Here is an 18667-nt window from a genome sequence, read left to right as displayed (position 1 = left end):
TTTTTCTGTGGATTGGATGAAGCATCTATTATAATACAGAGTAGGTATGCTCTGAAACACGATGATCACCTCTATGGATCACCTCCATGCCTTAGGAGATGACTTTCATGAGTTGCAGTGGCTAAAAAGTAATCATTTCACTTCCCAGGGCTAAGCTCCTAATGATCCTCCCCCTCTATATTTATCAGGGCAATAAAAACGCAGTCTATTTCTCAGTGTGTACTTAATTAGCTTGGTAAGACTGGCCAGTGATTACATTTTACTGACACAAGCCTCCAGAGTCCACAGTTACCCAGAACACCATACCGTGAGTTATGGGAAGAGATCTGAGGTAGGGGATAACTATTGTGTTCGTCCAAATACAGGTTGCCCTTGTCCTTCCAAACATGATTTACATCATTCTGTATGCAACCAACAGTTAGATTTGTTTTTCATCATATATGTACCTATATAGGATGTCCCAAAAGTCTTAGTGTGGGTTTAAGCTGATTAAAGTCTAAGGCTGCACCAAGACTTCTGAGATACCCTAAAAAAATTTTTTTTAAAAGTTCATAGACCCCAAGTTAAGGCCCCATGACCTAGTCCAACCCCTTTGTTGTATGAAAAAAAGGAAATATAAGTATAGAGACTTGGAGTGACCTTCCTAAGGTAATATAAGTAGTAAGTGGCAGGACCAGGATTTGAATCCAGGACTTCTGAGTAATACCAAATTAGTTTAAAAAGAAGCTGTCCCCCTACAATGAAATTTCTTTGAAAGGAATGTATGTGTGTATGCATGCATATGTGCACACATCATACACACAAATATACCCACACATGTGTATATATATGTATATATTCACAAAATCTAACAAACATTATAAACACACACACAAACATAGGATATCCCAAAAGTCTTAATGTAGTTTTAAGTTCTGAGGACAACCCACATATATACACATATGCATATCTATTACACATAAAACACACACATGTGCATATACATGCATGTATTACATTATGTGTATACCATGCACATGCAGGATACATAGAAATATGCATATACACATACCCTGTGTACACATGCCTATGTATATATATTCAGGGGGTGTATAGATGTATACACATACATGGGCATGTACCCTGTGTACGTGTGTGTATACATACAAACAGACATACATGTGTCACACATACATCTATTTCCCTTTCAAAGAAATCTCATTGTAAAGAGGTAACTTTAAAAAAAAAAAAACCAATTCGTTATTAGTCAGCAGCCCTCGATTCCAATCCCAGTTCCGCAACTAACCAAATGTGTACCTTAGGAAGGTCACTCCAGTTCTCTACACTCTACATTCTTTTGTTGTCTGTAAAATGAAAGGATTGGGCTAGGTCATGGGTTCGTAACCTGGGGTCTATGAACATTTTTAAAAAACAACATTTTGGTGACTGTTTCAACATCATTAATTTTCTTGGTTAACCTGTATATACTGTTTGATCTGTTTAAAACAATTATTCTGAGATGGTCCATGGTCTTCACCAGAAAGACTTCCAGTGGGATCTGTGACATCGAAAATGTTCAGATCCCTGAGCTAGGCGATCTCTCCAGGGCCCCTTCTGGCTCTAAATCTATGCTCCTATTTTTTATTAGATAGATCTACACCAATACTCAGGAAAGCAGTTGGAATAGCTTGAAGTTAAACTGGAGGCCAGGCATGTCAGACTGAGAACAGGCCAGAGGACAACTGTTCCCCTAATAGTATCACTTGACCAAGTTCTGCCAGTTTGGAGGGAAGCATGGTTAACCCAGGATTCCAGAACAGAAGAGGTCTCTCCTACCTGCTCCAGAGTCCCTTCTTTCCCCATCTAAGGCTGAAATAAGTCCCGGGTAAATTGGGGGAAAGGGAGGAGTCACTAAAGGAAGAAATATTTCACATTTACTTGGTTCAGTATTCCAAGGACTTAGAGGAAGAATGTATAGTAGGACAGTGCATGTAGAGTCAGAAAGACCTGGGTTCAAATCCTGCCTCAGACATTTGACCCTGGGCTTGATATTCAACCTCTCTGAGCCTCAGTTTCCTCCTAAGGGGACTGGACTTGGCAGTTTCTAAGATTCTTTCTGTCTCTAGATCTATGACCATTTTATCAATGACCATGATAGGGACCCAAGTCGCTTGACTTTAAGCCCAATGCTTTTTAGAATGACTGTGATTTATCAAGAATGTATCATTAACTTGATAATAATAAATTACACTTTTTCTAATGCTATGAAACTTGCAAAATGTATACATTATCTCATTGAAGCCTCATAGCAGTCCTGTGAGATAAGGCATTATTACATTCACCATGGATGGGTTATGTTTCTGTTCTGGGCCTACAGGATTACAGAGTTTTAGAGCTGGAAGGGACCTTGCAGTCATTTAATCCAACCTACCCCCCACAATGCATACATACACACAACCCCATTATAACCTACCTGAGAAGTAGTCATCCACCCTCTTTTTAAGGACAAAAATTGCAGTAAGGGGGAGTCCACTGCCTCCCAAGGAAGACTAGTCCACTTTCAGAAAGTTATTAGGAAGTTTTTCCTGACATCAGGGTGAAATTTCCCTCTGTCAGCTAGTCAATAGGCATTTATAAACACTACTATATATCAAGGCACTGTGCTAAGGGTGGGATACAAAGGCAAATCACAGTCCTTACCCTTGAGGAGTTCATGGTCTATTGGGAGAGAAGACATGTGAAGAACTATGTACAAGTGAGCCACAGGCAGAATATAGCTTCCCCCCTTGCTTTTGGGTCCTGGCCTCTTGGAAGCCCTAGCTGCCTTCAAGGTTCCCTAGGTAGGTCTTTACTTGGCCTTTCCAGTTTTAAGTTCTCTCTTACTCTGTATTTATCATATACATGTATATATATACATATATTATACATATATACACATATATATTCACTTATTTATTCATTTACTTATTGATTTCTCTATGTACATGCTGTTCCCTCCCAACCTTGCCCTCACCCACGTAAGCTCCTTGAAGAAAAGGTGCCTTGAGTTCTTGTCTCCATGTTCCCTGTACCCAGCACAGTGCCTGGCACATAGTGGCTGCTAGTGGTTGTAAATAAATCGAATCCCAGCCCAGGACTCTCTCCACTAAATGATGCTGTTCCAATAATGCTACCCTATGAAATGATGCTAAATGATATGCTAATTACTCCCAGGCTCATCTTCACCAAGACAAAACAAATACAGCATCCTTCATACCACTCACAGGACCAGGCGTCAGAGCTCTCTGTGTTCACAGTGGGCCAAGGAGGTCAATGGGAAACAATGGACCTATTAGTACCCTCAGTAGTCATGAAAACCTGATGAAGTATGATTTGCTCTCTGTATTGAGAGGCAAAAGTGCAGCTCACTTAGCTTCATAATGGGTGAAACACAGTAAACAAAGGGCTTAAGGCCCTGTCTGGCATAGGTCAGCCACAACTTCATCTCAGGCTAATATCTGGAGAAAAAAACAATGAAACAACAGAGCAGAGGTCAGTATCCCTGCATGATGAACTGAAAATAGTTTAAAAATAAACGCTTTCCCAAAGGGGGTGGGCATCTAAATTGGGCATGTTCTGGTTTAGGTTAGTGAAGAGAGGGTGAGAAAAAAATGGTGAGCGGAGAGTGGGCTAGCTGAGTCATGGAAGCTAGAGGCAGAATCGTAGAATCTGGAACTGGAGGACCCACGTTTGAATCCTAGTTCACAGATTTCCTACCTGTGTAAATCTAGGCAAGTCACCTTTTCTCTCTGAGCCTTAGTTTCTTGAGCTGCAAGATGAAAATGTCAAACTGGATTGATCTTTTTTGGTCTTTTATGGTGCTAAATGATGATTACATGAGTATAGGAAATTCTAAGCAAGGAAATTACCCTGCCAATGTATACTGACACCTCCAACTTATAGTTTTGGAGAGTTGCCTGGGCACAGTGACACAACTAATATGTGTCACGGTGGTACTTGAACCCAAATCTTTCCAAACTCTCTATGTGCTATGCCAGGCTGCATCTTATGCTCTAGGTACTATTTTTGTTGTTCAGTTGTTTCAGACTCTTCATGACCTCATCTGGAGTTTTTTTGGCAAAGAGGTTTGCCATTTCCTTCTCCAGCTTAATTTACAGATGAGGAAACTGAGGCAAGCAGAGTTAAGTGACTTGCCCAGGGTCACATAGTTAGTAAGTGTCTGAGGTCACATTTGAACTCAGGTCTTCCTGACTCCAGGCCTGGTGCTGTATCCACTGCACCACTTAGCTGCCTGTTCTATATACTATATAAAGAACTGCAGTATATGTCTGTATGTGTATATATATATATATATATACACACACACATATATATACACACACATATATATATATACGTATACATATATACTATGTACTTTATACTATAATAGATATTTAATAAATGTCTGTTCAATTGAATTGACTAATAGAGAAACAAACTGTACTGAGAAAAAGACAGCTAATCAATACAGGAGAAGAAACTTGTAGAATAAGAATGATGCAGAAGGAAGGGTAAAAGAGAGGGAGGAAATAAGTAAACAAAATAGAATAAAGAAATACACAAGTGATCAAAAGGGATATTAGGTGGGGAAGGAAGGGATGAGAAAATGACAAAGTCAGTGGAGATGGGGAAAGAAGAAGGAAGGATAAGATAGAAAATATGTTGCCTCAGAAGCTTAAATTTCCATAATGCACATTAAAAAAAAATAAACATTTTCTCCATTGCTACTTTCCTGGATTCCTAATGTTCAGTTCCACTTAGTTAAAGGACCACAGCCTAATCAGAAAACACATGTTGGACTCAATTGCTTTGTGTTTTCACTGGCTGAGATGCAAAGGGCTATGGAGACCCTAGGTAAAAATACCCAGCATCTCTTTGCATAGAGTGACTAGGGGAAGCACCTGTGTTTCAGGCAAAGCAGAGATTTTAGAGACCTAGAGAACAACTCTGGTGCAAGGAAGAGAACAGATGGGCACATTCAGAAGCTTCCAGAAACGTTGAGTCCTAAATAGAACCTGCCCATTTAACTCCATTCCCCAGTAAATCAATTTGTGTGAAGTTAGGAGTCTTTGATCAGCACTGGGCTTAACAGGACTCAGCATCACACTTCCCTAAAGTCACTGAGTCAATGTTTAGTGCCTAATGTGCCCTGCCTTGCTGGCAGAGATTTCTATTTCAATAAATATTTTTAGCTCTTTGTCAGTTCCGATGAGGAACATGTCATTTATGTCCCAAAGTGACAGAAATTGATGAAAATGGGTGAGAGAAACAGGTTACTTCTCTATATTTTCTCTGACATTTCTTGAAATCGTCTCCCAAATATTGATTTCTATCAAAATGATTTAAGACATCTAATAAAATACAATGGCCATGGTGGAAAGTCCCAAGAACCTGGAGGTTGGAACAATCAATAACCAACATTCAAAAGGAGTTCCAAGATTTTGAAGGTAAAAGATAAAATGAATTTATTTCAGGGTGGAGATAAAAAAGAAGGCGCAGTCGGGGGCCACAGCACATGCAGATTTGCTAGATGTTAAAAACATTTCTCATCCAAGTGTCAGGTAGTTAAAAGAGCTCTGCATTTGGAATCAGAGAACCTGGGTTCAAGGCCCAGCCCTGCCACTTACTACCTGGATAATCCTGAGCAGATCATTGGGCCTCAGTTTTGTTGCCTGTGAAACGAAGGAGTTTGGAGCTGATGACTTTAAAGTCCCTGATAGCTTTAAATCCTATAGGCTAATGAGTCTAGGCTTTAAAACCTACCAGCTGCATCACCTTGAACATGGTAATAACACACTTGGAAACATCATTGTTTTAGATGTTAAATAAAGTCCTAGCAAAGGGGTCCACAGATAGGTCTGGTGGCACAATGGATACAGAGCTCTATCTGAAGTCAGGAAGACTCATTTTCCTCTGTTCAAATCCAGCCTCAAACACTTACTGACTGTGTGACCCTGGGCAAATCATTTAACCCTGTTTGCCTCAGTTTGATTTAGAGAAGTAAATGGCAAAGCAGTCCAACATCTTTACCAAGAAAACCCCAAATGGGGTCACAAAGAGTCAACAACAATTTTGTCATTGAGTCCTAACCAAGGGGTCCCACAAGGCAGCTACATGGTACAGTGGTGAGACTGCTGGGCCTGGAATAAGGAAGACCTGATTTAAAATCTGATCTCAGAGACTTAACTAGCTGTGTGAAGCTTGGGCATATCACATAGCTTCAATTTGCCTCAGTTAGCTCATCTGTAAAATGGGGATAATGATAGCACCTACCTCCCAGGGTTGGTGTAGGGATCAAATGAGATAATATTTATAAAGCACTTAGTACTAAGTACCTAACAAGCACTATTTAAATTCTAATTATTGTTATTTTTGTTATATTTTAGAGCATCCGTGAACTTGAATGAAGAAAAAAATTACATCTTTATTTTTCACCAACCTCTAACCGAAATTTAGCATTGTAGGCAATGAATATGATTCTGAGAGGGGTCCAAAGAGGATCATGACAAAAAAAAAAAAAAGCTAAGATTTTCCAGATTGTATGGTCTGTCTCTAAAGGGTCCTCCCTAGTGATAACATTTTACATTCTAGGGTGCCCATCACTAGAGGCCTTGAAGCAGAGGATGGATGATCTGTTGTTAAGGACACTTTAGTTGGGGTTCCTATTTAGGGAAGGTTTGGACTAGTTAAAAAAAATCCCTTTTAACTTCATAACTGTGAAACTGTCACTTAAAGCTCTTAGGTTCTAATCTAAGTTCTTCCCACCTCTTAAATTCTATATTTTATGTTCTAAGCACCCTTCCAGCTGTAATATTCTATGTTGCATATTCTTAGATCCCTCTCAGCCCTGACAAGCTAAGTTTTATCTCATCTAATATACTCTACATTCTTTTCCAGCTCACAACTATATTTTGTGTTCTGAGGTCTCCCCAAGCTCTGGCATTGTGTGATTACAGATGGTCAAATAATTTACTCAACTGTTCCATTTCCCCGATCAGTTAAAAAATTGTCAATTACGTGGAACATTCTGAGGAACTAGTATAAGCCTTCACACCCACACCCTCTATAGAAGATACAGGATTTGAATATCATCTAGCGTACCCCTAGCTCACAGAGGGCAAAACAGTGGGCTCCAGATCACCTGTCACCAAGCAGGCAAAAGCCTCCCCCACAAACGTAACTCACCCGCTCCTGTACCGACTACCCCACGCAGGCTTTATCTGCGCGAGTGCTTGGAGATAAATGACCTACAGAAATAGAACCAAAAGGCAAGGGGAGGAGAAGCAAGAAGAAAATTGAGAGGAAGAAACAAGAGAGAGAAGAAACGGAGGAGAAAAAAGAAGCAAATTGATATTCTGATACACTTAACAATGACACTTACAGGAGTCCCTGTCAGTCTGGGAATACAAAGAAGCATATGTTTTATCAATCTATGAAAGGCATACTGAGGAATGAAGGCTTTCTGTCTGTGGGAGGGGTGTTGAAATCAGATCTGTTACCCTGCTGTACATATTTTAGGAGAGGAATGTGATTAAGGAATATTTGTAAAGCACTAGGAGACTGTTGATAAAAGACACTATAGAAAGTAAAAGGCAGCTGGATTTACCTTTAGAATCACAGCTTAAAAGGTACCAGAGAGCTAATCTAGCCCAACCCACATTATTTTACAGATGAGGAAAGTGAGGCTCAGAGACGAACAAGTCATAGTCATAGAATTTTAGAGCTGGAACAAAGACCACAAAATACCAGGGCTGGAAGGAATCTGCAAGATTATCTACTCCAATTCCCTCCTTTTATAATTGGAGAAAATGAAGTGATTTGTCCACAGTGGTAATACAGTAAGTCTGTGGCAGAGATGGGACCATACCCTCCTGACTCCTAGGATAAGGTTCTTCCCACCACCAGTAGAATTTTAGAGTTAAGCATATTTTACTGTACTCTTAATTCTTAGTGTTTCTACCCCAGATTACACAATTTAAAGCAAAGGTGGGACTAGGATCTTTTGTTCCCCCAGCTTCTAATCCTCTCTTCTTTCCAATATTCAATGCTGCCCAGTATAATGTGGCTAGGCATAACCTTCCCTTCAGAGTCCTTGCAACTTTTCTTCTTAGAAAAAATTTGGAATCCTGTACACTTAAAAAAATATAAGTCTGGCTTTTTTCTTTTCTTCATTCAGGCAGAAGGCTTTGCCACTCTCTTCCTCCCCTCTCCCCAACATGTCTCTGTCACTCGTCCATCTTATTCTACAGTCTTCATCAAAACAAGCACCACTAAAGAGAGGATAAAGGGAATGATTTCCAAATATGCTTGCTTTTAGAATCTATTCTCCCTTCCCCTCTGAGAAAAAGACAAAGGCTTCCTACTTTGCCAAATTATCCAGAATCAAGGCATTGAAACAAATATTACTGTCAGTAATTTACAATGGTTGGGGGACAAGTAAAAAGGTTTAGAAACACAGCAGTTGGTGACTTCCCGGACCTCATTAATTCCCCAAGTCCCTGTTTTCTGAACTCCAGGAAAGATCATAAACCTTTTTCTTTTAAGTATCCTAATTCACTGAAGCTCCAAGGAGAGCCCTTGACTTGAAGTCAAGAAAACTCTGAGCCTCAGTTCTGTCACTGACTGGCTGGGTGATCTTGGGGATGTCAGTTCTCTTCTCTGGCTTCAGTTTTCTAATCCAGAAGTGGGGAAAATAATACTATCACTCCCTACTTCCAAAGTGTATCACTAGGAAAGCTCTGTGTAGATGACAAAGTACCATGGACATTGAACTGTGCTTATCTGCTCCGAGCATTCCATTCTGTTTGGCCAGGGGAGAGAGCGTAAAGCTTGTTGAGAATGGTACAAGGTGGATAGAAATTGAGCTGGCTGAATGTATCCCCAAACTGAGGGGTACTAGTCTTATCCCAGGAACCATAAAGCTGAGAAAAGTACCAGGCTTGCCATCCACAAAGTGTTGTTGGCAGCAAAGCTGAGTTACCAACTGCATGTATAGAGGAATACACTTCTTTCAAACAAGAATGGGAACTACAGGGAAATCCCAGGGAACAGACACTCAATAAATCATCCTTGGAACTACTAAAGAGCCCCCAATGTGAAATTTTCAGAAGGTCACTCCCACTGGTTTCCAACCTCACTGAGTTCCCCAGGCACAAATCAATAAGAACAAATAAAATTCCATGTCCCCCACCCTCCTGTCCATGCTGAAATTTTACCTGTGTGTGTATGTCTCTTAGTCTCTGAAAAGCTTCTCACCTTCCCACAGAAGGGGTGCTCTCTGATGACACAAGCGGGTCCAATCCAGCAGGTTTCTTGCCAGGTTCTGTATGATCTTGTCCCTGGGGTCAGAGGGACAGATCTGTCCTTCCTGAGCAGCCTTCCTCACTGCAGCAGCGACAGGGGCTGCAAAGGGACAGTGTGGTCCTCCTCAGAACTGGAGTTCTGGTGCCTGTTTCCCCCTCTTTTTATTGACATAGAGCCTCCCCCTGTCATGCAGACCCAGCTCAGCATAGGCTCTTCAGAGCCAATAGGGGAAGACAGCTCACAATAGTCAGATGCACACAGACCTTTCGACACCTCCCTGCACAGAACTCCAGCATTCCCCAGGTCCTTCAACTGGTACCTCGTAGAATACTTCACAGTAGGCATCTGCTCAGGGCAGGGATGTGGGGGAGTGAGGAGGAACTTGGGGGGAAGGGGAATAGAGGCAATCATGTCAGAGAATAAATGTGCCACTTGGAATCCAGACACTCTAGCTTCCGAAGAGCATACATATGTGTATATGCTACTTCATACATGTATATCTACATACAGAGGGGGTAAATGGGCTGTGTGCCCGTGCACAGCTGCATGTGTAGGTGCTCACATTCATGTGTGTGCCTGTGTGTTTGCCAGTCCCTTCTAGCAGGCTCTAAAGGAACAAGACTGGGAGACCGTGCCAGGCACACCAACACTCATAGAAACATGATGATTTCCAAGCCGCCTGGAACACTGAATGTTTGAATCCCCCTCAAAATATGGACTGATAATAACATGCCTCTGCACCTACTCCGTGACTAAAAGGACATACCCATCTCACTAATTCATATTGCCTGTGAGTGCTACTCTAGTATTTCATGGTTTCTGAAATATTTTCCCCACAACAAGGCTGTGAAAGAGGCAGAGTAAACAGGATCATCTCCATTTTACAGATGAGGAAACTGAGGCTTAGAGATGGGAAATTATTTGGTCATGAGGTTAGTTACTGTTGAAATTGGGACTTGAACCCACGTCTTTTGACTCCAGTTCAGTACTCTGTCCATTGTACTATCTCAGACACTGCTCTTTTGGGGCCTAAACTCCCTTCTAGCTGCTGTTAGGTGGTCTTCAGTCTTGGAAAGTGATGTGCTTCTCATCTGCAAAGAAAGCAATAAAAAGTGAGAACAAAAAAAATCCCTCAAGAAACTACTGAAAGTATCCAAATAGAAGAGTCAGCATGGTACTGCTAAAAACAGAACAAAACCCAAACCTTGACTTAAGTTCAAGTAGCTGTGTGCTTTCATTTCTCTTGACTCTCAGTTTCCACATCTGTAAAACAGGAATAACAATTCTTCTACCTCACAGGGATATAAAGAGGAAAGTTCTTTATAAACAGTAACAGGCTATAAAAATGAGAGCAATTATGATAGAATCACTTTCCATTGCACTACAACTGAATCTCCACATAATTACAGAATCTCAGAATGGAAAGGAGACTTGAGACTATTTAGTCTAATCTGGACCTGAACAGGAATCCTCTATATAAGGCATCCCGGACAGTCTTAAAGTCTCTGCATGAAGACCTCTAGAGAAGGAGGCCCTACTCCCTCCTAAGGTGTCCCCTTCCACTTTTGAATAGCTACAGCTTTAGGGCAGCCAGGTGGTACAGTGGATAGAGTGCCAAGAGAAGAAGACTCATCTTCCTGAGACACTTAGACACTTACTAGCTGTATAATCCTGGGCAAGTCACTTGACGCTGTTTGCCTCAGTTTCCTCATCTGTAAAACAAATTGCAGAAGGAAATGGCAAATCACTCCAGTGTCTTTGCTAAGAAAATCCCAAAGATCATGAAATGTCTGAAATGACTGAACAATAATTCTTAAGAAGTTTTTCCTTACAGGGAAACTAAAATTACCTCTCTGAAACTTAGACCCATTGATCCTGGTTCTGTCTTTTGGGGACAAACAAAACGAATCTGGACTCTCTTTCACGTGACAACCTTTCATATATCTGAAGGCAGCCCTTGTGTCCCTGCTAAGTTTTTCTCTCCTCAGAGTTAAACATCTTTGGATTTCTCCAGGCGTTTCAGAATGGTTTTCTTCCCATGTCTCTTTCCAAAAGGAACCTTGTTTAGGCATGGGGACCAAGCACAGTCAGAAAGCAACAAAGAGAAAGACCCTACAGCACTAGCCACTGACTCACAAGATTCAATAGCTATTGCAGCCTCCTGGGAGGAAGAGTAATAAAAGGAAAAGGTCACTGGACCTGGGAGTCTGGAGACCTGGGCTACGGTCCTAACTCCACCATCTTCTATGGAGCCATGTGACTTTGGGAAAATCACTTTGTCTCCCTTGGCTTTAATGTCTTCCTCTGCTGGGCTAGATGACCTGCAAGTTCTCTTCTAGCTCAGACATTCTATGTCCTAATAATCCTTCTGTTCTAACATTCTATACTATACTGTTAGATTTTGCATTCAATATTCTAAAATCTCTTCTAGCTTGGACATTCTGTGTTCTGAGGTCCCTCCCAACTCCCACGTTCTATGTTCTAAGGTCTCTCCCAGCTCTCACTTTCTATGTTCTGAGGTCTCTCCCAGCTCTACCATTCTGTATTCTAGGATCTCTTCAAGCTTTCATGTTCTGTATACCATTCTATGATCTTTCTTCATTTACTTGGTATTCTTTCTTCTACATCCCTTCCTCTATCCACCACTTCATACTGGCCTTCTGCTGCCTCTCTGAAATAAGGACTTTTCACAGATTGTAAAGCCTCAGTCTTCACTGTCTATTCAGCCTCGGTCCTTGCTCCTGGTTCCCCTTGGCCTCATTGCTCTCTGCACAGAATCCCCCTCCTCCGCCTCCTCCTCTTCCCCTATGCTGTAAGCTCTTGATAATTACCTTGGAGTAGACAAAGACTCAAAGAGACAAGAATATAATGGCTTCTATCCTTGGGAGTCAGCAGGAGCAGGAAGCTTTAGAAATGGGGACATACAGTCAACTCTTATCTATTATTCAAAGAACCAAGGCAGGGAACATGATGGTTAAAATAAATCTTTGGATGATCTTCATCTGAGTTTGTTTCATTTGACTCTTTTCCTCCTCCAGACCTTTAATCAGAGCTACTAACGAATGGTTCATGAGGTTGATAGGAATTTCTTCTCTGTTCTCTTTCCTTAAACTGTAGAAAAGAGGGAGTAATTTTTATCATTAATGATAGCTCCTTTCTAAAGCACTTCCCTGCCAGTCCCTTGGGAGTTAGGTTGTATAAATATTATGCTTCTCATTTTACAGATGGAAAAGCTGAGGCTCAGAGAGATGACACAACTTGTCCTTGTTTATGTATCCAAGAAGGATGAAAGTAGGGCAGCCAGGTAGTAGAGTGGAGACAGTGTTGGGACTTGAATCAGGAAGACTCATCTTCCTGAGTTCAAATCTGGACTCAGACACTTACTAGCTGTGTGACTCTGGGCAGGTTACTTAAACTCTGTTTACCTCAGTTCCTCCATCTGTGAAATGAGCTGGAGAAGGAAATAGCAAACCACTTCTTTGCCAAGAAAATCCCAAATGGGGTCACAAAGAGATGGACATGACTGAAACAACTCAACCACAACAAAGTGTGAAAACCAGGACAGAGTCATAGCCCTAGAAGGGACCTTAGACTCTGACAATTTCCAGTGCAAAATCATCATTTTACAATTGAGGAAACTGAAACCCAGAGAAGTAAAGAATGGACAGCAAAGAGCAGAGCCAGGACTCAAACCACTGACCTCTGACTCCAAGTCCAATATTTCTCCCACTATTCCCTTCGTATCATGAGGGTTCCTTACAGCATTACCACACTGACCCAGTCATGTTTGCTCAGAATTGCCCAAGATTCCCATTGTTTTTCTCTGGCTCAAGTATGGAAAACACCTATAGTACCTCACTTTTCTGATTGATCCAGGCTTTTCTCATTCATTCTTTCCCTATAGCCCTCCATTAAATAGTAACCATGAAGCAAGAGCTATCCTCCTGGTCTGAGCTAACCTGCTACAGCTGTACTGACTGCCTCCTCACGGGCCAGCAACAAAGAGCATTCAATAGGAACTCCTGGTCTCTCCTCGAGGCTCTAATCCCAATAGCAGAGATGATGCCAGGGTAATCTTATTCACTGCTCTCATCACTTCACTACTCTGCTCAAAGCCTCTGGTGGTTTTCCATTGCCAACAAAATATCATTATTCCTTTAGCATGACATCCAAAGAACCCTCCACAATCTCATCCCAGTCTCCTTATCCAGCCTAACCTCACACTGCTTCCCTTTACTTACTATACTCTTCAGCCAAACTGGATTATTCACCATTTAACCACCATCACCCCCCAAAAGAAATCCCAAATTTTCCTGTTCTTATGCTTTTGCTGCCCCCCTAAACCTGGAATGACCCTCCCTCCCATGTCTAAATATTGAAATCCCTCCCCTCCTTCACAGCTTAACTCAAATAGCAACTCCTCCATAAAGTCTGATCTTCCCACTTGAAAATGATCTTTACTTCCTCAGACTTTAATTTTTATATTTAGCTAAGAGGATTGTGCTGGACGATCTCTGGGGTTCCTTCCTGTTCTAAATCTATGATCTTACAAGCCTTGCACTTCACTTGCAATCTTTTTTTTGCAAAAATAACATAGTGCATCTTGTATTGTAGCTACTTGTATACTTGCCATCTTCTCCACTAGACTGTAAACTCCGTGAGAGCAAGAACCATAGTTTATCAGTGTATCTCTCCCAGTGCCCTCTGCCATTGTACACTTAATAAAAGTTGGTACAATTTTATAGAAGCATTAAATATTTAGAGCACATGGCATAGAACATTAAAACTAATGGGACCTTGGGACATACAACACAAAATGTCAGAGCTAGAGAGGACCTAATCATATGTAATAATGCATCCCACAAGACTTCAGCAAAGCTAAAGTTTAGGAAGAATGAAAAGGCATAGTCATTTAAATATAAAGAGGAAGTCTTTTCAGGATAAGAGAGAAGCATCCCACAATTTAGAAGGGGTTTAATGTTTGAATAGTTTAATTGCTGGGGAAGAGACCATCAGAACAATGAACTTGTCTCTAGGGTACAGTTCTTTGTCCCTAGTCACTTAACTGCATAAGACCCCAGAAAGAGCATTGGAAGTATAAGTGACTAAATCAGGACTTCTCATAAGCTAAGGAAGAGCCCCTGCCTGAGCAAACTGGCCAGACCTAGGAACCTCTTGCCTGGAGGTAACAAACTTTAGCACTGACTCTGAAGGCTTCAAAGGGAAGAGACTTGTGATAATCCTAGGCTAAATTTTATTACCTCAGCTGAAAGAGTATGATATCACTCCAACTAGAAAAGGCACTGCAATATTCTAGCTAGAAAGAACATAGTACCAACCAGCCCTGAGAAAAGTCCAGAAATGAATGACCTGCCTGGCTCAGTCTAGCAATCCAATGACTCTCCTTGGCTCAACCAAGCAGCAGTGGTTCCTAATAGCCAAAAAATATCCCTGACCTAATAGTATCTGAGCTTGGTGAAGAACCAGCACAGCAGCAGACTAATGAATCAACCCAGTGAAGAAATTATACCTTATGAGGAATAAGCCCAGCTAAGACGCTCATACATCTGAGATTCGGTGTCCTATGAAGAGCCAGCCTACTTGGACAGGCAAGAAACTCATCCATGACTAACACCATGACATTTTGTGACGTATTTCATAGAGTGCTCACTCATCCCCCTGAAGGCTCTGTATTTGTGGGAAAATGTGGTTTTGGAAAAATAGTCTGTAATTACTGTTTCTGCTATGCCATTTGAGTAAATATCTTTACTAAAAAACAGAATCTACTGGTTGATTGTTAAGGGGAAGAACATTGGTGGGGGCTTGTGAACTAGGGTAAAAGGATCACCACCAATAAGATTACCCCCCAAGAACTGTGGAAGAAAAAGCAACTGCCTCTCTGAGAATTCAACCTGTCAGTGCCAGTGCAAGTCACAAGTGAACCCAGATGGTTCAAAGTCTAACAAGATATAGATCTGAAAAGGAGTTTAGTTTAGCTCCTTCACTTTACAGTTGATGAAACTGGGATCAAAATAGTGGAGATTATTTGCCCATCACATAACTAATAAATGGCAGAACCAGAATTCAAACCCAAGCCTACTACCTCCAAACTCAGTACTCTACACTATGATACCTCCTTCATGTATACTGCCAACATGCAGATTTCACTGATATAACCAAGAAATAGACTCATATCTCCACTTGATAGAAAGGCTATGGACTCAAGATTTATAGCATACATTTTCAGAAACAGCCAATGTGGGAATTTGTCTTACTTGGCTATATGTATTTGTTATGATGGTATTGTTCTTTTTTTCCCATTTTTTTCCAATTGGAAATAGGGGTAAGAGGGCAAGGAGAGATGGAGAGAGAGTAGCCAAAAAAAAAATAGAAAAGAAAAAAACATTCGAGACATCTTGATGAAGACATTTTTTTAAAGCAGAGAAGAGGTTCAGAATGACCAGAAAGAAGCACAGGCAAGCAGGACAACTTTGAAAGCTATAGATAAAATCTGTTCTATATCTAAGAAGAAAAGAAAGCTGTACATAACAGAGATCTTCAGTTTCATGTACAATTCTATTTTTATGTTCTACTATGCAAGTGGAAATTCCATTTTATTAGAGTTTGTTAAGTTCCAAATAAAAACATGAAATAGAGCTTTATCAGAGTCAAATAGGCTGCTTACAGAGCTAAGGAAATGAATGCCTCCTCACAAGATAGAGGATCATAGAACAAAATATAGAGTTGGAAGGGATCCCAGAGGTCATCTAGTCCAACTTTCATTTTATTTATTAATTTTTTTTATTCTAAACCTATTGAACACCAAATAAAATGAGTGTTTCCATATACAAAGTAGAAGAGAAAAAGGGGGGATTGTATAGGAAATGTGACTCCCTTATATACAGCTTACTTTTAATTTTAAGTATGTAATAAATTCAACATATAGCTTTCAAAGCTATCCTGCTTACCTGTGTTTCCCTCTGGTTTTTCTTCTGTTCTTTTCTGTGCATTTAAAAAAATGTTTCAATGACCATCTTTTCTTTTTTTATTTTCTCTTCTTTTCTTCTTTGGCAGCCTTATCAATAACCTCCTCTGCCCCCAAGAAAACGACCAGAAAGAAAGAAAAGAAAAAGGGCTCCTTTGTAACATTATGCACAGTCAGAACAAATTCCCATATTGACCATGTCTGGAGATGTGTATTTCATTGGTACCTTCAATTCCTTTCCTCTTTATTAAGAAGTGGGTAGCATGCTCTATCATCAGTTCTCTGGAGCTTTGGTTGGTGACTGTATTGATCAGGGTTCTCAAGTTTTTGAAAATTGTTTTTGTTTATAATTCTTTATCATTTATAATTTCTTTATCATTGTCACTACATAAATTGTGCTCCTGGTTCTTCTCATTTCACCATGCATCAATTTGTACAAGTCCTCTCAGGTTTCTCAGAAAACCTGCCTTTTTGCCATTTATTATGACATAATAATATTCTATTACATTCACATGGCATAATTTGTTCAGCTATTCCCCAGTTGATGAAGAAAGCCTCTTACCTTCTGGTTCTTTGTTGTTGGTGTTAAGCCATTTTTCAGTCACATTTGATGTTTTATGACCTTATTTAAGGTTTTCTTGGCAAAGATAGTAGAGTGGTTTGCCATTTCCTTCTTCAGCTCATTTTATAGATGAGGAACTGAGGCAAACAGTTAAGTGATTTGCCCAGTCACTTAACAACTAGTAAGTGTCTGAGAACAGATATGAACTCAGAAAGATGAGTCTTCCTGAGTCCAGGTCTGGCACTCTATCCACTCTGCCACCTAGCTCTTTACTATAACAAAAAAAGTACACACACACACACACACACACACACACACACACACACACACACAACTTATGGGTCTTTTTTCTCTTTCTTTGATCTTTTTTGGGTATACACCCAGTAGTGATATCACTGGGGTCAAAGTTTAGTGACGCAGTTTAGTGAATTTTTGTTACTTCCTCATTCTAAGGAAGACGGAACTAAAGATCAAAAAAGGGAAGAGACCGGCCCCTAGCCAATTAGTGGCAGAAGAAATGAAGACTGGAAATCAAGTAGTCTCTATCATACTAGGCCAAGTTTATTGAATGGGACCGCCAATGAGAGATATTCCCCTGAATAGTCATCACAATGAGCAGCCATTCTGAAACTATTAACAGAAGTGATGCCTCTCACATATTACTTGTAGTCTCGTATTTGAAGAAGGTGCTATTTTTACCTTTTCTTTCTCTAGGGGGAATGTGTCCCAGCAATCTTCCCTTCCCTTCTGTGTAGAATAACTACTTGCCAAAATTCAAGGGGCTTCCTACATGGGCGATGAAAGCTCATTATAACTACATAGACACATTTTCATCTGTAGTACCAAAGTATGCTGTAGAGAGCCCAAGTTTCCTCTTTTGTAAAATGGAGATTGGACTACAATCTGGTCCCCAAGCTCCTTTCCTAGTTCTGACATTCTAACAGTTATCTAACGTTCTCTGTTCTAAGGTCTCTCCCAGCTCTATCAATTATGTGTCTTATGTTCTAACATTCCATGCTCCAAGGTCCCTTCCAGCTCCAATATTCTGTAAATCACATATACTCCCCACACATGTGCAGAGAGAACCACTTGTGATTCATATTACTACAGTCTGGTTTCAAAGAGAGAGAAGAGCTGTGTGTTTTTCATTAAGAAAGACTCTACCTTAGTATGGGTGACTTTTTTCACACCAGGTGAAGAGATCCTATCTTGAAAGTAGCAAAGCAGTAGCAGCCCTCACTATTGGGAATACTAGAAACCACACAAGTTAGTACCCTGAAGGCAGTCTTTTGAAACATATAATTTATGCAATGAGTCCAGATGCTTCTCTTAGGCTCATTCTAAAGCAACAAATACTTGTTTATTTCCAGGAGGGAATGAATGATAATGATATTTCATTTCCTGATGAGAAAGACACCCTGCAGAAGGCGTGAGTCTGGGAAAAAGGGAATGTGTTAGCTTGCTTACATTGCCAAATAGGATGGGATATAGCCTGATGCTGTGTGACTATCTCCAAATTCTGAGCATTAACAAGTTGAGGGTAAATAATACTTCCTAGTGGATGGAATTGGGATGCTCAGTCATCTGTTTATGTCAGTTTTCAAAAGACAGAAGCAAGTAAGTTCTCATTGATAATGGGTGCCATACTATCATCCTGAGGGGTTTGAGTTGTTGATTTTATAGAATAACATCCCATTCTAAGCTGTGTTGCCTGGCAAATGGCCAACACATGTGGAGACTGATCTCAAAACAATATACCCCCGTGAAGAAATAAGAACTGAGCCAAATGAACAACT

General features: G+C 40.6%; 1 protein-coding gene across 12 annotated transcripts in view; it reads right to left on the bottom strand.

The window, feature by feature from the left end:
• PDYN (prodynorphin) overlaps window positions 1-18667 on the bottom strand; it is a 106794-nt gene that overhangs the window by 5020 nt on the left and 83107 nt on the right. For 2 of the 12 annotated variants that reach the window (XM_072632405.1, XM_072632404.1), the window contains 4 exons: window positions 12156-12435; window positions 10983-11036; window positions 10529-10587; window positions 9277-10415 (listed from right to left, as the gene is read on the bottom strand). The gene's annotated coding sequence lies outside the window, so the exon portion shown is untranslated. The other 10 variants (XM_072632407.1, XM_072632409.1, XM_072632406.1 and 7 more) reach the window with 10 other exon arrangements.

The sequence above is a fragment of the Notamacropus eugenii genome, chromosome 1 (assembly GCF_028372415.1).
Source record: "Notamacropus eugenii isolate mMacEug1 chromosome 1, mMacEug1.pri_v2, whole genome shotgun sequence".
In the NCBI taxonomy this organism is placed as follows: Eukaryota; Metazoa; Chordata; class Mammalia; order Diprotodontia; family Macropodidae; genus Notamacropus; species Notamacropus eugenii.
Note: the sequence above shows the minus strand (reverse complement) of the source record. Positions and strands in the feature narration are given on the sequence as shown.